Below are 24,836 nucleotides of genomic sequence, written 5' to 3'. Positions count from 1 at the left end.
TTTTTGGATGAAACCTGGTGCATAATTTTTTTTTTAATTTTTTTTATGGTTTGAGTCAAAATTCAGCACAAATTCCCCATAGGAATAGCAAGAAAAATTTAAGAATAGTGTAGTGAAAGAGTATTTTTGAAATTTATCTGTGCAGTGACAAACTTTAGTGGCCTAAGTTCCAAGAATTTCTACTGTCCCAAGGATATATTTGTCCCAATTTTTTAAGGAAATAAAGAAGAGCATTTTTTTTGTATACCGTATATACCGGTATATAATTATGTGTATCAATACAATATTAATATCTTTCGTAATAAACACATTATGTTTTTCATTTTCAGCAAATCTAGCAATTCAACAGAGGCCTCAAATTTTAAACTGCAAAGTCATAATATCTTACAACCATGAAAGACTTGTACAAATAAATATATACAATGTATATAATTATATATAAATGTATATAGGGTGTTAATCTAGTGAGATCATAGACATATGTTGCCCCCGAACAATTTTCAGGTGACATGTATTGTTATTGCTAGACCTATAATTTTGTCCACAAATGGTTCTTCCAGATGGTTGGGACAATTTTAATGAAACTTCAAAGATATAATAATCACCAACTAACATGGCTGAAGCTGTTAAATTTTCCAAATGGCCACAGATTAAATGAAAACAGATGAAATATGCGAAATTTTAAGTTTCAATATTCTCAGTATCTCCAATGCCAATCTTTTTGAAACTTTAAAGGATTTTTTCTTGCATCATTTCAAAGTGGTTTCTGCAAAGAAAAGGGAATTGTTTGGACAAAGTCAGTTGCTTTTGCCATGGATAGATTGAAAGCATAAGATTTTGTAAGACAACACTTTTTTTCTTTTAGGAGGTAAAAAAGTTGAGGTCACGTTACCCTTGTGTATTGACATTTAGGTTAGTGGTCCTGTGAAATAAGTGATAACGTTGTGCATATGTATTACCATATTATGATTAAAACTGGAGTAAAACTTTTTATCCCCTAGGTGGAAGTTCGAGGTGACAATCCTCTATAGTAATAAATGCTGTTGTTGGCTTCTCCTCAGTATATTTAAGATTTTTTGTAAGATTGTGTTTCATTTCCATCTATGAAAGTCTGCAATATAATATTATTATCTATGTAATCTATATATATAAATAATGCATATGCTTGTGAATGAAAGGTTATTGGGTTCATAGAAAACAGAACTGTCTAGTCATTTAGTAATTGGAGGGAAACTGCAATTATCCTGAATTTTATGAAATTGATAATTACTTAGATGATTTTAATTTTATTTTGATTTTATTTTAAATTGCTATAAATTTGTGCTTTTTTGGCCAGTATTACAGTTACTTGTGGCAATAAAAATGAAAACATACCCACATCATTAAAAATAAAGTCTTTCTTGAATTTAACTGAAAGCAAGCTTAACTGGAATACTTTCATTCCTGAAATTAAAAAGATATTAAATTTAACACTTGATTTGTTTTAATGGTCTTCAGCTTGCAGACTAGCAAAGCAAAATGTGTTATACAGTGTGCCTTATACAAAGTAAGAATCATCTTTTATAAATTAATAAAAGAGTGATTAAAGAAGTTGTTAATAGGATGAACTGTAATTTACTTTTATTCAGTTCATTCTTTTTTGCAAGATAAGAGCAATAACAATTGCACTTATTTGTAGGTCTTTATAATTATTTGTGGATTTCCCCCCTTCATTTGGAAAAAAAAACTTATTTTAAGTTATTATCATGATTATAATGTAAATATCAGTTATCCCTGAGAGCTTTATTTTTGCATGCAGAAAATCTAGCAAAATTACACCAAAAATATGGTTCTTACCAATAGAATGTTTAAATATTTTCAATATCAGATTATGGTTATCAAAGGAGAGATAAAATGTCTCCATGAAGTTGATATTATCAGAAATTACTGTTGATAGTGTTGTGTAAAGCTTATTTCATGCATAATAATAATAGTCATGTATAATGATGTAATTAAAAATACTAAAGGGTTACTTAAGTTGATTATATATTTTTAGCTCTTCTGAGCCAAAGGCTCAAAGAGCTAATGCTATGGCCATTTGTGCGGTGTGCATAAACTTTTTAGAATATGGGCCATAACTAAAGAACCCCTTGGCCAATTATCGTCAAATTTGTCACAGGGTATCCTTTGCCCAAAGGCTCCCATTTATAGTTAAACTAGGGTTGTGACCCTTAAACAAGGAGAGATAATTAGGAAAATAGAAACAAAAGTACTGGTTGCTAAAAAATCTTCTTCTCAAGAACCACTGGGCAGATTATCTCCAAACTTACACAAAAGGATGAGGATATGTTGTAGATTAAAACTTGTTCAAGGCATCACCCTGGGGCAAAGGGCATGGTCTCGAGGTCACTTCAAAGTTGACCAAAAATTACATTTTATTAAGATGATGATATTTTGCTTACTATAAGGACTATGATCATCAAATCTTGTCAAGAGTAGGTCATGGTGATCTTTTTTTTAAATTTAACAGCCATTCTTTTTCAAAATGATTTAAAGGCATATTTTGAACAAATTAAGGCCTATGATCATCAAACTTTGTCAGTTGATGCATCGTGGGTCCTCGGAGTACATCAACTCAAAAGTAGGTCACCTTGACCTACTTTTTGAATTTTATGGCTAATCTTTTTCAAAACAATTAAGGTCATTAATTCGAATACTGAGAGGTTTAGATTCATTAAATCTTGTAAGATGATGCATCTTGGGGCCATAAAACATTTATTAAAAAGTAGGTCACAGTGACCTACTTTTTGAACTTGGTAGGCATTCAATTTCAAAGCGTTTTAGAGGCATAATTTGAACATTTTAAGGCCTATGGTTATAAAACTTTGTAAGTTGATGCATCTTGGGTCCTTGAAAAATGTCAACTGAAAAGTAGGTCACCGTGACCTACTTTTGAAATTTATGGCTATCTTTAAATATTTAGGGTATTATTTGGCTTAGAATCATCAAAATTTGTCAATTGATGTATCTCGGGTCCTTGGAGCAGGTCGACTGAAAAGTAGGTCACTTTTGAAAATTTATGGCTTTAATTAAATATTTCAGGTACTAATTGGCTTAGAATCATCAAACTTTGTCAGTTGATACATCTTGAGTCCTTGGAGTATGACAACTGAAAAGAAGGTCACCTAGACCTACTTATGAAATTTATGGCTGTATTTAATATTTTTTCAGGTACTAATTGGCTTAGAATCATCAAAATGTGTCAGTTGATGTATCTTGGTCCTTGGAGTAGGTCGACTGAAAAGTAGGTAACCGTGACCTACTTTTTCAATTTATATGACTTTAATTAAATATTTCGGGTTCTAATTGGCTTAGAATCATCAAACTTTGTCAGTTGATGCATCTTGGGTCCTCGGAGTAAGTTGACTGAAATGTAGGTCACTGTGACCTACTTTTGAAATTTTTTGGCTTTATTTAAATATATCAGGTACTTATTGGCTTAGAATCATCAAACTTTGTCAGTTGATGCATCTTGGGTCCTCAAAGTATGTCATCTGAAAAGTAGGTCACTGTGACCTACTTTTGAAATTTTATGGTTATAATTTAAAAAATATTTTAGGTATTAATTGGCTTAGAACCATCAAACTTAGTTGATGCATCTTGGGTCCTCGGAGAATGACAAGTGATAAGTAGGTCACCACGACCTACTCTCAGGTACTTATTGGCTTAGAATCATCTTGGGTTCTCAGAGTGTTTCATCTAAATTGTAGGTCATGATGACCTACCTTTGGAATTTCAAGGCTTTATCTAAATACATGTATACAGGATACTTAGAGGCTTCAAATAAAATTGATAAGTTGTACAGTTTATCAGAAGAGCGATTCAAGGCCCTTGGGCCTCTTGTTAAATGTATGTTTGTGAGCATTAAACTTTATTGAGGGGGGTTATTTTGATGGGTACTTGTATTTAACATGCATAAAAAGAGGTTTCTTTTTGTTGCTCTTTTTTATGGCATCGATTGGTAGTTTTGGAAAATAATGTAAAATGAAGGCTTGCACAATTTTTAGCTCACCTTGATGAAGACAAGATGAGCTTATGCTATACCCCCTGCGTCGGCGTTAGCATCGGCGTCCCGGTTAAAGTTTTAGGAGCAAGTCCATTCCTAAGTAACTATAAGCCCTACCTGGACCAAACTTGCATGGATGATGCATCTAGGGATGGACACTACCACACTTGCTTGGGATGCTGGATCTGACCTACATTTTCCAGATGAGTGACCAGGTTAAAGTATTTGGAGCAGGTCCATTCCCAAGTAACTATTAGCCCTACCTTGAACAAACTTGCATGGATGATGCATCTAGGGATGGACACTACCACACTTGCTTCAGATGCTGGATCTGACCTAGACATTCCTGATCAAATCAGTGACCAGCTTAAAGTTTTTGTAGCAGGTCCATTCTCAAGTAACTATAAGCCCTACCTTGACCAAACTTGCACAGATGAGGCATCTTCAGGATGTACACTAACCAACCTGCTTCGGATGCTGGATCTGAGCTAGATTTTCCACATGAGTGAATTTTAGCCACATTTTAACCAAATTAGCATGGATGATGTAGCTAGGGATGGACACTTCCAGACTTGCTTTGGATTCTGAATCTGACCTACATTTTCCAATGAGTGACCAGGATAATTTTTTTGGAGTAGCTATATTACATTATGGCCTGTTATGTTTAAACTTGCATAGATGGTGCATCTAAGGATGAAAACTTCCAGACTTGCTTTGGATGTTAGAACTGACCAAAATTTTCTTGATTAGTAAACAGGATAAACGTTTTTTGAACAGATCTATTTCCAAGTAACTATAAGTTGTACTTAAACCAAAGTTGCATGGATATTGATCTTTGGATGTACACTAACTAAAAAAAGAATATGATGTGAAATTTGCCTTACTTGTAGATAACATTCGTCAAGGTGAGCTTCGTAATCTTTGATTATCTATGTTTGTGTTTTTTCCTGTCTTTTCGTGAAACTTTTTCAGTCACTGGAAATTCCATTTTGGAGAAATTTAGTTTAATTTCAGTTATTGAAAAAAATAAAAACTAAATTTTTTTTGTTGTTGAAATTTTCACTTCATGTATTAGACTAAGTACTAATTAATTTTGATTAAATATGTTTTGTTTTAATTATGAATTAATGATATTAATGCTACTTGCCTAATGTGTTCACATTTGACATATAAAAAAAATGATCTGTCACAAACATTTTTGAGTACTATCACTTACATAATGTCACTAGTTTAAAAGCTTCATTCAATAATTACATATACACATTATATTTGAACCATATTTCCACCATATGGTAATTTTATATATACAGACTTCAAATCTAAAATAAAATCTTCTCTTAGCAAGTCATCATTTTGAAATCTGGGTAAAAGATGCAAAACTATGTTATTCCTGCCTTCAAAATAAAATTGTAGAAAGACCATTTATTTTTAGCTCACCTCAACGAAGTTGGGGGAGCTTATGTAATACCCTCGGCGTCGGCGTCGGTGTCGGCGTCCCAGGTTAAGGTTTTTGGAGCAGTTTTCTTTTCAAGTACTTCTATGGCCTATATTAGTCAGAGATGCATGGAGGATGCTTCTAGTGTGTTTCATTGTACCAGTCAAGGTTTCAGATGCTGCAATTTCAGCTAAAGAATGACCAGGTTAATGTTTTTGGAGCAGGTTAAAGTTTTTGGAGCAGGTTAAAGTTTTTGGAGCAGGTCTCATTTCCAAGTAACTATAAGCCCTAAATTGACCAAACTTGCATGGATGATACATCTAAGGATGCACACTACTGAACTTGCTTCGGATGCTGGATCTGACCTACATTTTCCGGATGAGTGACTAGGTTAAGGTTTTTGGAGTAGATCTCATTTCCAAGTAACTATAAGCCCTATATTGACCAAACTTGCATGGATGATACATCTAAGGATGCACACTACTTGACTTGCTTCGGATGCTGGATCTGACCTATATCTTCCGGATGAGTGACCAGGTTAAAGTTTTTGGAGCAGATCTCATTTCCAAGTAACTATAAGCCCTATATTGACCAAACTTGCATGGATGATACATTTAAGGATGCACACTACTGGACTTGCTTCGGATGCTGGATCTGACCTATATTTTCCGGATGAGTGACCAGGTTAAAGTTTTTGGAGCAGATCCCATTTCCAAGTAACTAAAAGCCCTATATTGACCAAACTTGCATGGATGATACATTTAAGGATGCACACTACTGAACTTGCTTCAGATGCTGAATCTGACCTATATTTTCCGGATGAGTGACCAGGTTAAAGTTTTTGGAGCAGATGTCATTTCCAAGTAACTATAAACCCTATATTGACCAAACTTGCATGGATGATACATCTTAGGATTCACACAACTGGACTTGCTTCAGATGCTGGATCTGACCAATATTTTCCGGATGAGTGACCAGATTAAAGTTTTTGGAGCAGATCTCATTTCCAAGTAACTATAAGGCCTATCTGAACCAAACTTGCATGGATGATGCATCAAGGGACGAACAATCTCAAAACTTCGGATGCTGGATTTGACTTACATTTTCTGAATGAGTGACTAGTTTTAAGTTTTCAGATAAGTCCACTCCCAAGTAACTGCAAGCCCTATCAGACCAAAATTGCATAAATGTTGCATCTAGGGATGCACACTTCTAGATTATTAGTTTAGTGTGGGACTTTGCCTTACTTAAAGACAACATTCGTTGAGGTGAGCTCTGTAATCTCTGATTACCTATGTTTTTGATTTTATTTTCACTGAAACTTTGAAGGAAAAGATGTTTTCTTAAGAAGAAAAAAATATCCTTAAAACTAATGACTTAATGGACTTGTATGTTGTTCAGGTAAAACATATTTAAGTAAAAAAAATGAAATTTTAATGTAGGTTTTGTGCTATGATTTGAAGTACCGTATATCAACATTTTATGTAAGCTAATTTATATTGTTGCCAGCGCATAGATCTCTTGTATGCACTTACCTTACTTATATAAAATCACTGTTAAAAATAAAAATGTTAAAATGTTCTTTATATTCTTTTGTATAATGGATGTGCCTTGTAGTCTTCAATTGAGTTCTTGCATGCAACCATTCAATTATTCCTCAAAATAATTGAATTAATGCTCCTTTCAATTGAATTAATTGAGATATTTAATTTAATAAATGCCGCAAAACTTCTCTTACTAAATGGAGCAAATGTTTTAATCAGTTATATCTTCAGTTTAAAGGGGCCTGGACACAGATTTGAAGTTCATATTTTCTAAAAATTTTCGTTGTCATGACTTATATATGCTGCTATGGCATTTCACCCTGAAATACAATAAAAGCATGTTTAGAAACTTCTTTTATATGGAAACCTTTAAAACTACGAATTTCAGGACGCGTTTGATTGACACATATCCTAGCACTTTCAACAAGTAAACATTATCCTTAATACTGGAGTAAAGTAGAAATTTTGTTGTGTATTGATGCAAAATATTGAAACTATAATCTAGAAAATTAAGAGAATAAATGCGAGAAAGCAACTCACCAGTATTGTCAGTTTGTGCTCACTGATGTGTGTAGAGTAAACAAATTGAACACCCGGTAAAACGTAAACATTAACAATAACAGAGCTCGTGCTCTGTTTACAAACACAGATGTTTGAGAATGTCGTTGTCATTGAATTCTAAGAATATTCATGTAAGTTCAATTCATTTAACTGAATTTATTTTTTGAATAAACATAGAATTTATAATTCAAACAATGCAACTGTGTCCAGGCCCCTTTAACATTTCCATAACACGGACGGCTGTGCTGACAAATTAAAAAAAAAACGCGCGAGAATTTGTCTGCACAGCCGTCCGTGTAATGTCACGTTGAAGATTCAAAATTTACAATTCAAAGGTTAAATTTATATTTACTAATTTCATGGTTCATTGTATATTAATAAAATATCGCTTCTTTGAATACGTAATGCCTGTTTGAATGATACACACCGCATTTGTATAGTTAACTTGAGGGAACATCCGTTGCTGTTCAATGAGAGCATAAAATTTGATTTTTGTTCATGAACTTTCAAACTGAAATACATTTTTACCTCACCCCAACGAAGGGGGGGGGGGGGGGCTTATGTAATACGCTCGGCGTCGACGTCGTCTTTGGACCAGAATTCTTCTGTGCTCTATATTAATCAGAGATGCATGGACATTTGCTTCTAGTATGTTTAATTGTACCAGTCAAGATTTCAGATGCTGCAATTTCAGTTTAAGTATGACCAGGTTAGTGTTTTGGAGCAGGTTTCATTTCCAAGTAATTACGTATAAGCCCTATGTTGACCAAACTTGCATGGATGGTGCATGTAAGAATGTACACTACCAGGCTTGCTTCGGATGCTGGATCTGATCCACATTTTCCAGATGAGTGACTAGGTTAAAGTCTTTGGAGCAGGTTCATTCTAAAGTAACTATTAGCCCCTTTGACCAAACTTGCAAGGATGATGATCTTAGGACTTGCTTCGGGTGCTGGATTTGACCTACATTTTCTAGATAAGTGACCAAATTGAAGTTCTTGGAGCAGCTTTATTCTAAATTGATTACATGTATAAGCTCTATGCTTACCAACTTTGCATTGAAGATTGCTTGGATGATGCATCAAGGGATGAACACTCTCAATCTTGCTTCAGATGCCTGGTATGACTTACATTTTCTGGATGAGTGACTAGTTAAAGTTTAAGAACAAGTCCATTCCAAGTATATAACTGCAAGCCAAATTGCATAAACGTTACATCTAGGGATGCTCAGTACTATATTATTTGGTTATTATGGAACTTTGCCTTACTTAAAGATAACATTCGTTGAGGTGAGCTCTGTAATCTTTGAATACCTTTGAATACCTAGGTATTGAATACATTTTCAAGTGAGTCCTGATTCCTGCCGAATCCAAACCAAATGCACCTTCAATCTACTTAAAATGATTTACAGATTTTGAAAATTTATATTGCTTAAGTTATTTTTGCTGAACAATCTCTCTCTCTCTCTCTCTCCAGGGAGCATTTTATATTTTTGCACAAGTGGATAATTACCTAATCCCACGTTGGTTACCATGTCAGAAATACCAAATTTTTTTCCCGAAATCACCATATGAATGCATTTTCTCGATGGTAATAAAGGGGAAATACTGGTAGTGACAAGTTGAGTCATATAGGTGTCAGCAGTATTGTACAGAGAACTTCGACAATTTTCCTATTATTTTTATCCATTACCCCAGTTTGCTTAATTACTTTGCACGTAATTCTACTGCTTTTCTATATGCTATTAGACTATCCACTTTGCTCATGCTTCAGGTCCACTTTTTTCAATTTATGAATAGGAAACTGGTTACATAACGGTTTATCAGCCAACAGCTATATGCAAGTTAGTCTCATTCATAGGCCTCAATCCGAAATTGTGCAAAGGACACAGCTTTTGAATCGATGCTGCAACTAATGCAGCATCCATGGGTTCTCTCAAAACAACATTCAGAGGTTGGGAAGATGGTGCTCGAGTGGAGTCCGCAGATACATCCGTACATGTATGTCTTCATTTGATATATTCCTCCCAAATCTATTTCCATCCACTTCTGAGTTCAGAATTCGGCTGCTCATTTAGAGGTTGGCTACAGACCCCCAACCCCAAACCCGTCCCTGAGTCCAACATTTGGTTGCTCGTTTTATCTTTTCTCTGTACTTGGTTTAGTAGTTGGCTGGCAGAACACCCCAACACATATTTGACTGCTTGTATAAATTGCATGCCTCCGATTCTTAGGACATAATTTTCAGCTTTTCTACACAAAACACGAGTCATCGTCGGCGGTTGACTGCATATCTCATGTTCATGTTCCCAATATTTATTACTTTTATATATACACCTGTACAAATATACGAAGTATTCCTTAAAGGGTTACTAGTATATACCTTTCCCTTGCTGTCTAGCCACAGAGTAGCTTACACGTGATCGACCATGAAAAGCTTTGTTGTTTCAGTATTTATTTAATGTCATGAACATCTTTTCTTTAGTCATAAATCATGTATCAATATACGCATAGTTCATGTTTCAATATGGGAAGTAAAAGCATGAGGAAAAATGAATGAAATTTGGTACAAAGTTTATTTTTCTTTGTTTTTTTCTCCTTGGTTGGCGTCAATCCCTCACTGCTTGAGGGCTTGTGATGCAATTGTTTGGACACCTCCGAGGATTAATTATATTTTATGCACTCTGATATAACATCTTTTTGTATTTTCACTGCGTGTAATTTTCTAGTCAGTCTCAGGGGGCTTACCATTTTATACCTGATCGACACCTATGTATATGTTTCATCCTGTATTTGTTTATACAGGCGATTCCCCTTTAAGGTTTATTATACATACTTTATTTCATTCGAATAAATGGCATAAACGACAAAACTGCATTAATGTATGAGTTATTCTTTACTGCATTATCAAGCAAAAAATTTCTGCTTTCTATAGAATATCAAAAGTTAATTATATATAAAATTTTTTACATTTAACTATATTTAGGCGTTAGAGGATGCTGGTGTTATTTGTGGGGGAGACATGACCCACGAGGCTGCTTTTCTCATGGAAGGCATAAAAACATAACCAAACCTATTTCGAGTTTGGCGACTGACCATGAAGTTGATCTGCATCCTAAAGCCAGAAGGAATTATTAAAAAGAATAGATGCACTTGATACACGGATTATGATGAACATCTATTCATTATATTTATCTTGTTTCTGTTTTGTGGAATAACTTTTCATTGTGAAGTTTGTTTCTTTAAATATTGCCGAGAAAAAAATTCAACAGAAAATAATATTTGAGATCTTTTAATTCTACATAAATCAATATTGTTTGTATATATAGGAGTATAATAAGCATATTAAAATAAGCAAGAGATTAAATAAATAAAGACGTAATACAATTTCAGTTAAATTACATTTATTTTGGAGCAATTTAGATACATACAACTAATTGCCCATTACACTTGACTTGTACTTGAAACCTGTAGAAAAGAAACGAAGAATTGTTTCTTTTGGTTTGTATATTTTTCACGCCGTACTTTGCTGCAATAGCAAACAATCATCAAGAACGTGTACTTGCATTCTTTAAATCTCCAAACGTACAAAAAGGGATTGAGGAAAGAATTCAAAAGAATTAGAAATCCCGCCAAACTCTGTAAGGTTATCACAGTTTTCTGCATTTCTGAAAAACTTGTAATGGCTACGGAAATCACATTGAGAACAATCTGGGGTGTATAAAGAACCATGAAGGTCCCAGTGATCGCCGAGAGTTTTATCAGAATTCTGGCTTGATGTCTGAATTGCCTTTGTCCTTTTATGAACTCCGAGCCTCGAGTTGAACGTGATATTTGGTACATTTTGATAAACATAAGAAGGTATAAAAGAGCATCAAAGATTAACAAAAAGCTAAAAATACTTGTAAGAACGATCAGTCCTGTGTTTCCTATCATGAACGTGTTGGTACAAATCATCGTGTCCTTTAGTTCATATAATCTAAATCCATCGTGGTAATTTATAATGGTTAAAACTACCCCCATTATCCATATGATTAATACGAAGAAAGGGATTTTCTCTTTGTTGAGATAAGTGTTATATCTGAACGGAGAAAAAAGCGATACAAAACGGTCAATCAACATTACCGTAATTGTCGCAAAAGACACGATTACACCAATAGAGTACAGATAGAGTAACAGTCTACACAGTCCTTCCGGTAAAACTGGTGTCAAGAAGGAATCCAGTAGAATTGTAAGTCCCGTTATTAAGTCTGTAGCAGCTAAATTCATTGACATAATCCTTATCGGGACAATCATCTTTTTACACTGAATTAAAATAACAATCGCCAAAAGATTTGTCAGGCTGATCACGAGTCCTATACAAAAAGGCACAACTTCCTGTTGCAAAACTAACGTACCCCCTTTTGTATTATTTGTATCCATGTTTGTTGGATTTTTCGTGATCTGATCAAAGTCTGTCCGAACTTTTTATGTAGTAAGAAATTACTCTGATAAGTAAATCGAAGGATGTTTTTCTTGTCTTGTGTATTTATGTGTCTTTGAAACATGGCTAATTAGGAATGTTTGTGCAAAAACTTTTGTTACCAGATCAATTGGATTTATACAGAATAATGGGCATCTTTTCACGAAGAGTACTTTTTTTTACATCTCATTTAAGATGGTGTTATAATAACTTTCTTTTTTAAAGACACGAAGTCAACATAATGATACCGATATCATTAGCACTTTAACCGAGAAATCACACAACACAATACGGTACTATGTAAAGGTGTAACTACCCCTTTCTCGCTAATGATATGCCTAATAATGAATTCCTTTTTATAATAATACACAGTGTCTAATTGTTTAGATTCTTTCTTAGGGATCTTTTTTCATGCCAGCATCTACTGCGAAACGAAAATTCTGTTTATACGGTCTCATCCGAAGGACGGATCTCCACGTCCTGCAGTGGGATTCGAACCCGCGACGTAAGGATCAACTCCTTGCACTGCGACTCTAGATCTAGAGCAAATGCTCTAACCACTGCGGCACTTGGGCGACCATGTGTTCATAAAATATACATATACTCTATAAAATATTTTTGCAGAAAAAAAGTTTCAGAAAAAAAATAAAATCAAGGATTATAATCCATAAAATTCAAGTTTGTCAGGTAATTAATAAGCAATTAGTAATACATGTATTCCAAAAAAATTGTTAGAAATTTCATGTAATCCCTGATTTTCCCCAAACATATGATGCACACTTTCCCCGAAATAGAAGGAGAAAATATTGTAAAAATCCTAACATTTTCAAGTTTAATGGACTCATGAATACAAATAAAAAAGAGATACAAAAATTGTTGTCAAAATTTATTAAGAAAATTTTTAAAACTGTTTTTCCTTCTGGAATCCTCCATATATATAACTGATTATATGTTTACTTCATTCTTCTCTTTTTTCTTTATATACTTGTCTATTTTTTTTTTTACCCTTGAATGTTATTTTTGTTTGAATATATGCATATATATGTACGAACCACTTGTACCAGTGGTCTGGTTTTGAGAGAATAAAGAATTGAATTGAAAACGTACCCCCATTACTGTAGAAAGAGTGGCAGTATCCATAATTTGCTATTAGAAACCCCAAATATCTGTTCGAGCGAAACAACAACGTAAAATAGGAGATGAACAACTGCACTATGTAATAAAGATTATGTGAAAGCTTCATTTTAAATTGCATTCAGGGTGAAAGAAAAGTTGCGGATAAAGGATGGCTACTTCTAAGAGTAACGGACAGATGGGAATTCAAACAAATGAAATCTACACATCTGCACTGTGAATATTGTTTACACAAATTTTTATTTTAACTAGACAAATAAGTTCATCAAAAGATAAGAAAGAACAAGTATACATTAAATGAAAATGTCATAATCCATGATCGCCCTGTTGTTAGATAAAAAAGTCAGCAGAAGGTGATCAAATTAATTTGGTCTGTAAAATCGTCATCCTAGAAACTTCAAAGGTCGATATCTGCAAGCAAATCAGTAATACACGCTTATAGCGAAGTGCGAGGAACCAACAATTTTGAATCGTTCAAAAACGCGTTTTTCGTTATATCCGTTAAGTTTACAACACGTTTTAAATCCACAGGAAAAGAAAATCACTGTAAGCGTAAATTCGTTATAAGCGTGTTCGCTTTAACCGTGTTTTATTGTACATGGTATTACATTGCTTTTTTCATCCTATATATTATATATGTTTTCCTTACATTTTTGTGACTCTTCACAATGTATAAACCCTCATTACGTAAAAGTAATCATTAGCGTCAACAGTTATTTTAAAACTTCTGTTTCCAAGAATTACATCACGTTGGCGTACATGTTTAAGTTGAATCACTCTGCTTCTATTATGTGTGGTAAGAATCAAACAAAAAGCTTGGACTACATAACATAATCACCAAAAATACCCATTAATTAATAAATTCTCACTGTGGCTTGTGCTAACCAGGGAATGATTTGCTAGAATTTCTCTTAATTGCCTTTGTAACATTATGTTTCGTAATTTGACCACTCGTACATAATTTTGCCATCTGCGTACATCTGCGTACTACATGTATACCAAAAGTGTTATTACTTTTTACCTTAATAAGATTATAAACCTACACGATGCCTATATAACAATAAATAATATAATTAATAGATAGCTTTCTTATGAAACATTAGACATTTCTCTAACTTCACTTTTTACATTTCAAATTAGAAAATAAGGGGGGGGGGGCAAATTTAACAAGTTTTCGCCGCCGATATTTCTTTTTAAAATGGCTTTTGTTGCTGAAATCGCCTATTCTGCCGATAGCCTTTCTGACTTATTTTCTGTTTATCAAATGAATACATAATGTACAAAAGTACTAAAATAGATAAAATGCAGAATGTTTTCATAAATATGTGAAAAAAATATATCAGAAAGACTTTACCTGAAGAGTCAATCGAGTAGTATTGTTTATCTGTATTTTTTTTTTTTCTCTATAATGTAGACGTTACATTTACTTGGTAAGTATGAATTATATTTTAGGATTTTAAAATCAAACTCTCTTGTAAATTGTCGGAGAGTGAACAGAAAATCGTGCACATGAAATAAGTGAAATTTGCAATTTTATAAAATCTTTTACTGAAAAAAGGCCTAACATGAAAATCCTTGAAATTTTACGAAATTCATTTAAATTCAAGCAAACAGATATTACAATTTATCAAGTGACCAGGTCCGTAAGCTTAGATATCTCTAATATATTTTTTTTTGTAATATTTCAATTGTTTTCTGAAATTTCTTGCAATGCTTTGTTAAATATTTGCATCATAAACTATGAAATGTGGCACGAATAGAATTTTTGAAATAAGAAATTTTTGAATATATTTTTAAAATTTTTTATCAAATTTCATGCAAGACATCTTTTGTTAAATTTATTTATGAAAAAGAAAATGATATTTAATTTTTATTTTTCATAATCTTGAAACTTCTTAAATTGACATCATCAAATTTACATGTGGGTTTATAATTTTTCTTGTTTTGGTGTTAAAGAAGCACGCATACATTCAACACAATAGCATGGGTTGTGAATATATTGTAATATATATTATATATATTCTCTTCTTTAGCCATGTCAATTATGTATATACTATATGTAATTACATGCATGTAATTATGTTTCTCTGATGTATCTGTTGATACAAGGAATAAAAGAACTGAACTGAACTGAACTGAACTGTTAAATTACAAAATTTTGTAAACAATACAAATATGTTTATCCAAGTCATCGGGAGTAATTAAGTGAAATGTTTAGATTCCACAGTTAAAACCTTTGATTTTTTTTGTTTTGAAAAATGACCTGGAATGAATTCTTAACATTGCAACTTGATTCCATGCAGTCATTGCAATTTTGACTGGGGTCAAAGGGTTATCGGAAAAGACAAAGTAAATGACCGCAGCTGTGATTTATTTCAAATGTTGGTTATTGGCCACTAAAAATTTTGGACCTAATACTTATGTATTAATCAACAAAGCAAAACGTGGAAATAATCATGATTACTAAAATATGACCCTTCAAATAGAGTTCCCAAAGAACCATTACTACTCATCTTTAGAGAAAAATTTGATAGTTAATATTATCAGGTAATTCAATTGAAGTTATAACAATCTGGTGGAGAATCCGGGTATAAAGATTACACACTTAAAACTAATATATATTATTAAATTACAACAAAAAATGTGAATAATACAAAAATTCTATATTATATCTCTGATAAATGCGAGCTTTTTAACATAGATAGCAGAAAATACTGTTATAATCTTGCACTATGGAGTCCTCTGAATGCAAATGCAAAGAAAATACAAGTTACAGGAGCTGTACTGTGTCTGTGTCTAGGTGAGAGGAAAAAAACGTCACCCATTTTCAAGAGAGAATCGACAAGACTTCAGCTTTGCAGGAAAGGCGATTCATTGCGAGAGTTGAAGAAGTTGATTGAAAAATGATATATATTCTATCCTTAATTAAGTGAAACAGCAATTCCATAACGTTTATACGATCTACTTATTATAATTATTGAATTTTGTTGGCAAAGTTATTAAAATAGAATAATTTCATAAGTTAGAAAGACACATAATATTTCTTTTAAAGAATTTAAAAAAAAAAAAAATTGATAACGATGTAAATTTACTTTTGTGTTGAATACGTTGAATTAATTTGAAATGCATGGTTCTCCTCCTTCAGTTTTGGTCAGATAAAATAGGGAATAAACTGTATCAAAAACATCCTTCTGTGTGTGGGTTTTTATTATTACTATTAACCATAAGTTTATGAGGTAAAGCAAAGACAAATTCAAGTGCGTCTAGACATTAGCAATATCTCATTGGACATCTATTAGTTACAAGCTCTATATCAAGTTTCATCTTAAGAAAATGATTCATCTTTGAGATTTTTTTTTTGCCTAAACACACATTTTCTATTTTTATTATCACATGTTTTACTCCTATATACAGTAGATATCGATCATATGATACCGTTTTTATATCAACAGTTGCGATTTCACACTTTTTTTTTGCGTGAAAGTATGATAAAGTGAATCAAAATATAAAAACAGTTTAGAATTATCGATACAGTGTAGCTATATAATGCATGTGATAAAAAAGAATCTGCCTTTGTTTGTGGTTGGATATCATTTTCATCCAACTCCTGCGTGTTTTCGATTTCCTCGCCCAGACTCGAAGATAGAAAACACAGAACTCGTTGGATAAAAATCATATCAAATCAAAAACAATTTGAGATCCTTTTCATCATTATTTATGTGCCTTAATTATATTTATTCACGTTTTTGAAAAATGTCATTGTCTCTATATGGCCAAACATATGTTACATTAAAGGTTGAAATCTTGATTTCAACTTATCTATATCCATCTATGTAGTTATACAGTAAAACTCAGTTATAGCAATGTCCTGGAAACCCTTGAGTTTAATTGGCTATATCCGTAATTTCTAATATCCATATAATGAATTCGTTAAAATACATAGCGAATTCGCAATACACAAGCTTTCCCTTTAAGTATGACTTCCGAATATGCTCGTCGAAGTAATGGATAAAAAACTTATCTTATAGAAATTAAGTTTTCTGATGAATTAATTTTCAAATAAAAGTACAAATACTTATGAAAAATATCAGTTTAATTTTCAAAATTTTGTGATCTTAAAAAAATCGTAAAAGTTTTGTATATTTCGTTATTTTTATCTTCAACGGGACATAAACCAGTTTGCTATATCCGTATATCCGAGTTCGTTATATTCACTGTTTTATTGTAGATAAGTTTAAATTAAGATTTAAACTTAATGTATCACATGTACTTAAGATGGCCTAATTAATATATATTTATCAAACGTTTCTCAAAGAATCTATTCACTGAATTCAAATTTGAGTATACATGAACCTTATTTTTTTTTATCTTTTATGTATTGCTTAATAAATATATAACTTAGTACTCGAATAAACTTCAAATTTTGTGAATGAAAGTCATTATTTTATTAATCATTAATTTGATTGATCAAGGAGAGAAAATGAAAATCTCACAGGTTGAGCATTGGTCACTCAGAATGTTGACAGAAATATTTTAACACGCAAAATATTTTGCATCATAATTACTTGAAATTTGACCCTTCTCAGAGTTATTGTCCCATGCGTCAAAAAATTATACTATTCCTCTCTTGGGAACAATTTGATATATGATATAAAGTGCCTACACGTTTAATGTATTCTAATTGTAATGAAACCTTTTAAGCAAAATATCTAGAAATACGTAACGACCCAGTCTTCAGACATATTGATAATTGTATGATACATTAATCTATAATGAATATAGGAGAGATGACCGATCGAGGAAAGTTCGCAAAGTCAATAAATCATGAAAACATTTATTTCGACGAAGAATGTTGTCATCACTGTTAGAAAAGAAAGCCAGTAATTAATTTTAGAATAAAAATTTAAATATAATGCTTCAAATTTAATTACTGATATAAATTATTTGAAAAAAATCTCCTATGTAAACTTCTTTAGCATGAAAAATTAATTCATTTTCTAATTTTTCAAGCCATTTGAAAAAGGAAAAAAAATGATTTTATCAAACAAAATTCAAAATTAGATTTTGAGGACAGATATATTCTCTAGAATGGAAAAAAAACTGCTATATTATATACATATACATTAATAAGACAAATCGGAGTCATGGTTCATATTCTAAGGTCAAGGGTATTAACCGTCGACCTATCCCCGGAATATTGATGTTAAATATCAGTCTGTAGAAATCCTTGAACTGTAGGAATATGTGCAAATAGTAATTTTACAGGTACTACTTTATCCATATATTGGAGTTGTATATATGAGGGAATGTAGTTCCTATGCGACAGCTTGTAAATATAGATTAGTAGTAATTTGGTTTCCACTTGTCCTCCAATGTTGACCATATTACTGTCGACCATATTAAAAGGTTGACAGTTGGCAGTTTCTTTTCTATCCTAATGACAACCTTGCATGGTTGACAGTTGACAGTTTCCTTTCTAATCAACTATCAACCTAACATAGTTGACAGTTGACAGTTTTCATTGTAATCTACTGTCAACCGTAGACAGTTGACAATTAACAATTTTACTCTTTTTCACCTATCTCGCGAGATAGTTGACGTCACAATAGGAAGCATTTTATTCAGATGATTAGCTAATAGGGACATAACGTTAGACCTGAGAGATTAGCTTAAGTCCTCGCAAACAATTTGACTGATAAATGTTAGATTTGCACCCTTTTCAAATTGTTAGGGTTAGTCCTTGCATATGATTTTCAGATGATAAGGGTCATTCTCGGACCACACCCAAGAGATTAGGGTTAGTCTTCACACACTATTTGACAGATTAGCGCTAGTCTCGCACCAACCCTAAAGGTTAGGGTTAGTCCTCGCACACCCTATGATTTGGTTAGGGTTAGTCTATCACCCATGACAAATCAATATATAGGGAAAGTTAAACTGTCCGTAAATTGTTCTTGTCCCCTGTCGACACTAGGACATAAATATAAAAGATATGAATATGGAAAGTGTCAACTGTCAACCGTCGACCTGTCCCCAGTCGACACTAGAACGTATGGAAAGTGTCAACTGTCAACCGTCTACCTGTCCCTGATCGACACTGGAGCATATTGAAAGTGTCAACTGTCAACCGTCGACCTGTCCTAGGTCGACACAAGAACATATGGAAAGTGTCAACTGTCAACCGTCGACCTGTCCCCGGAATATTGATGTTGAATATCAGTCTGTAGAAATCCTTGAACTGTAGGAATATGTGCAAATAGTAATTTTACAGGTACTACTTTATCTATATATTGGAGTTGAGCCATCACTTTTAAAAGATATATTTTGGATCATGAGAAATCAAACTCGCTTATTTTTTTTAAATTTATTTATTTATTTATTTTGTAATATTCAATCTACTTATCTACTTATTAAAGCCAAAAAAGAAAGAACAATGTGATGCAGGATATATGTTAATCAATCAAATATATGTTAATTGTTATTTACTCATTGACCTTAAAAATCATGGTCCTAGCACTTCAGTATATAAAATTAAGGTAGTCCTGATTACTACCCGAGATCTTTTTTTTGATGAAGGTAAAAGATAATGAAGTAAAGGTAATAAGCCCCCATCCTCCCCTTAGCCTGGTTCCCTGCCCTTGTTATGCTTCGTATACTCCGCGACACTAGGGCCAGGTGGACTACAATGATTCAATCTGCCCTGATTCTGAGCCCATGGTGACGTTGTATTTAGCTGCGCTTCCGATGTAGAAGTTCATTGTGACGTTCGTATTTTTCTACGCCGTCGATGCAATGAAATATGTGGAGATAACGAACAGTATTCGAGCTCAAAAGTCCATTAAACATTACAAAATAAGAGCAGAGCAAACACGGACCTCTAATTAAAACTTCAGAGGTAGGAATCAGGTGCCATGGAGGAGTGAGCATCCCCTGCCGACCGGTCACACCCGCCGTGTGCTCCTCGTCATGATCAGGAAATAACGGAAAAATCCGTTGACAATTCAGTGTGTAAATAATGGCCTAAAAATAGTATGAAAATAGTCAGTCGGCATTTGACTTAATGATAGATTGTATTTGCTGACAGGGTCATTGTATCGACCATAGAACTTACGAAATAATGACTTTAAACGAGACTGTTGATATTCTTGTTTCATCAACTTGTTTGTCAATAACTTACCTCGTTCTAAAACTTGTTCATACATAGAACATGCTCTGGCGTATCGAATCAACTGAGAGATATAAACCCCGTATGCAGGTGATAAGGGTTTATTGCTGCATAAGTAAGGGAAGTTGACGATTAAAAGGTTAAAGTCATCACGTTTTCATAAAGCTTGGTTGTTAGATTACCATTAACGTCTTTTTCTAATAAAAAATCCAAATATGAAATACATGTAGATGTGTCAGACTTTGTGGTATCTTTTATCTCAAGCTCACCGGGATATATCGTGTCGACATAAGAATGGAAATAACCATTGTATCATTGTATTATAACAATGTATCATTGTGACGTCAATATTTTCGACAACGGCTCAAAAATCCACGATTTAACGCGAATTGTTCTGACCAATCAGGGGACAGCATCGATTGTAATCCACCTGGCTCTCCTGTCTTGGCAAGGATTAGCCAGGAAACCAGGCTAACCCCCCCCCCCTTTAATGTTCGTCCCACGACTTTTCTACAAGCTCTCTTGAAGTTCAAATTTAATTTGTTTTGCAGAAAGTGAAAAGTATTATTTCAGAAAAGGTTATAAAAGATAATATTAAATGGAACACATTATGTAAATGTATATACATGTACATGTATATTTTACTTATTGGTAAAAAATGTGTGATTTTGATATCATTATTAAATCCAAAGCTGTATTCTCATCAACACATGGAAGATGTATTACGAAAAATATTAAAAATACCGGTAAATATGTGCTATGAAGGATAAGAAAAAAAATAGGACTGTGATTTCAAGATTCATATTTCAAGGACCTTAATCCTTGGATTGTTTATTATTTTTCACTCATTTCAAAGTATATGTATCTAGTCCAAGTAGAACCCCCCCCCCCCCCCCCATAGATTTAGGCCTTAAAAATTAAAAGCTACATTATCAGACCAAATTCAGTTTGGTTACAACATCGATGTACTGTTTTCTCTCTTGCTTAAATGTTTTTGATAAAAAAAAAGTCACAGAATCATATTATTGGTATTTGCAATTACGCTTAAGACTTTTGCTCAACAAACAATCTTACAAAGCTACAATTGATCAAATGCTACATTCGTAGACTTAAAGTTACTCACTGTTGGTAGAGTGAAAGAAAAAAAAAGTCATCCTAATTGCCCCTCAGGAAAGAAATGCTAGTACATATTATATGTATTGATAAAATGACATTACAAAGGCAGTCAAGGATTCCTTTAAAGGTTGTGAATAATATCATTGGATGACCGTTGTCATGATAAGAACTAATAATGAAATTTAATATCAGTGAATGTCACTCGCCCACTGTGCTCATCCGATGTGATTTGTAATAATTGGCTTTCTTATGCCAAAAAAAAAAAAAAAAAAAAAAAAAAAATCAGTTTCATTATTCAGTTTATCCTTGGTGGTTGGGAAATCATATTTTTATTTAATTGCCACATTTTATACTCTGTCGAAGTCTTTCCATCCGTTGATGTTTTTTTCTTTGCATGTAAAAACATGAACTATTATACCTAGAAGCAGTTAGATGTCTTAGATTTATTTACATCTTTAATGGTACTATTAAGCAGGTTACACATGCGTTCTTTGGAACACTCAATTTATAAGAGTAGCTGTATTATTTTATTTTTGCTTCATTTAAACTCTCTGTCAGACATAAATTTTTTGTGTCATCCATTATCTCATGGAATTGTGAAAGCAAATGAATTCTTGGAAGGTGAATGTGTTCAATTCGAATTTTCTTTGTTTTTACAACTTGTTTACATGTAAAGAGATAAGATATATTAGCAAGTCAATCCTATCTGATATACCATATACTGCTATATTATTTGTGCAAAATATTTTTCACAGTATTCAAACAAATTCAACTCTGATGAATAATATTTTTGTGAAAAACATTTTACATTGAATCAAAATTAAAACTGAATAAACAGATAAAAACAACCAAGATTAAAAACAAAGCTGTTCACAGTAGAAAATATTTAAATGTAGGTTTGCTTTGAAAGAGATTGCTATGTGTGTAACAAGTTTAGGAAGGGAGTATTTTGGCGCCTTTGACAATCCTTATTCATAAATACATGTACCACCAAAAAATGATTTATACATGTACTATATAGGTATAGAAAAATAATTTCTGACGGTTTTAATTCCTGATTGCGCTAGATACATGTGGATAGTTTAACGAATTAAACATGTACAATAATCCAATAAAAACACGATGACTTGTGCCAACAAAATTTAATGAAAACACATAAACTTACTCAATACGATCGTGTCAATAGTCTATTATTACAAATCATGCAAATTAAAAATAAAATTAATATTACGACAGACAAGAGAAAATAATGAAATAATAGAGATACACGTAACATAATTGTTGATAAAAGCAAATTTCAATTTTATTAAAAAATCAGCTTCCGTTAAACCTTTTACATTTTATCAACCAATATTCAGAATTTTTAAAATGCTCTTGAATTATGTCATTTTTTTTCTACAGAAAGGTTAAACATTTAAGATCAAAATATCATGTATGAAAAAATACATCGATAGAAGCAGAAAATATCGGTAAAATATTGGATGATCCTCACACTTATTTCATTGACACTGAAACGCTTTTACTACCTTAAAAGGTCAAAGTAATATAACAAATTCATTTCTTTAAGGTCAGACGATACATTCCTCAACTATCTGCATTGTATATTTTCGTATGTATGAAAAATATTCAAAATTTTAGTTACCTTCTGATTTCTAAACCAGTTTCCAATCGTTTTTAAAAAATCCAAACACAAAAAATTGATATTGGCAAATTATCTTTTTTTTCCGAAAGGATTATATAAGAAAAAAACTTCCCTCAGGGATCTTGCACATATGGCTGGTAAGGTACCTCAATTTTTTTGTGAGTAAACATGTTAAAGTAGAAATACTTCATTGACAAAATAATATATAATATTGAGGAACGTATCGTCTGTCCTCAATTCAAGTATACTGTTCAAAATGAACTGGGATTTTAAGCAAAAAATGTACAATATTTACACAAGTTTGAGGGAAATTCGAGGTCGATGACTCCATTGGTTCCACAAATATCAGGTTCCTACTGCTGTGTAAATATTTGTATCTCGGTATCATTAGTTGTGTGAGATGTTCCACCTTAAATCAGAATTTTTAAAGATGTCATCCAATGCATTCTACAAATATCATATTAGAATCTTTGTTCTTGTTTCTTCCAGTCAACTGTCTAGTTACTCAAGATTTATTTAAATTATCACATTTAAATCCTTGATATTAATGGTTCATTTTTTCGCCAACTGTCATACGATGATTTTTCCTTTATTTCTAATGTACAATTTTGACGGTTACATTTAGATATAAAAAGCGAAAATAGTAAGTGTGTTTGAATTCCAGTAAGGATGAAGACATTTCTATAAAATGGTTATTTGCATTAAAAATATTTTGAGATAAACAATAGCTTTACAAGTTTATATAAAAATGAATATGAACGTAATTAAACTACAAAAACTACTAATATTTCGTAAAAAAGAGGCAATTGTATTTATATTCATAATAGCTTGAAATACTACAACAAAGTTAAATACAACGTGCGAAACTGACATGCAAGTTACTAAACAACGAAAAACAGAAATGGAATAGAAAACTAAACAGAATAACAGAAATACAACAAAATGTAACATTACTTTTACATGTAATGAAGCGTAGTTTCGACGAAGTTTCTCTTTTCGGATAACTAAAAAACATGCTAATACAACAATGGAAAACATATACTTGACAAACGTACAACAAAACGTTTGAGTTAGATTTGGTTTTGCAGACTCAATTTGTATTACAAACGGTTTACTAGTACATCCAAATTAGAAAACGATGGGCAATGTATTGAATACTATTTAACATAACAAAAATCTAACCTGTATATACGTTTCGATCCAAATTAATAACATCCCTCTATACAGGTGTGGCGTCATTCACTGTCGGATTGTTGACTTCTGCATTAAAATAAAGGATTAACATTAAATTTTCATGCTTTTTATATGCAATACTCTTTTTCATTAGTATAGTTCAGCAAGGAATTTTTTTTTCAACAAGTAAGTTTTAAAAACAAAACAAAGCTAGAAATAGATATTTACTCAAAACTCCAGTAATGGTTGTCCCGTCCAAATATGGTTCGAAAAAATGTTTCTTTAGTTTCCCATACTTCTCTCTCTTAGACTTGTTGCAATAACAGATAATAATTAAAAATGTGTATCTGCATTCTGTATACCTCCATACAAATAGAAAAGGATTGATGAAAGAGTTCAGAAGAAGGAGAAGTCCTGTGAAACTCTGCCACGTCAAAATGCTTTTCTTATTCGATGGATCTGTATTGATGAGGTCAATAATGTTCATTATAATCGTTGGGGTGTACAGAAACATGAAACATCCAAGAATTGCAGAAAGCTTGATAAGAATCCTTGCTTGA

General features: G+C 32.5%; 1 protein-coding gene across 1 annotated transcript in view; it reads right to left on the bottom strand.

The window, feature by feature from the left end:
• LOC133195760 (uncharacterized protein K02A2.6-like) overlaps window positions 1-24,836 on the bottom strand; it is a 410,189-nt gene that overhangs the window by 250,142 nt on the left and 135,211 nt on the right. The gene's annotated exons all lie outside the window — the stretch shown is intronic.

This window comes from Saccostrea echinata, unplaced genomic scaffold, assembly GCF_033153115.1.
Source record: "Saccostrea echinata isolate AGI-Se365-2 ecotype Australia unplaced genomic scaffold, CSIRO_AGI_Sech_v1 ptg000029l, whole genome shotgun sequence".
Classification (NCBI taxonomy): domain Eukaryota; kingdom Metazoa; phylum Mollusca; class Bivalvia; order Ostreida; family Ostreidae; genus Saccostrea; species Saccostrea echinata.
This window is presented reverse-complemented; position numbering and strand designations above follow the sequence as displayed.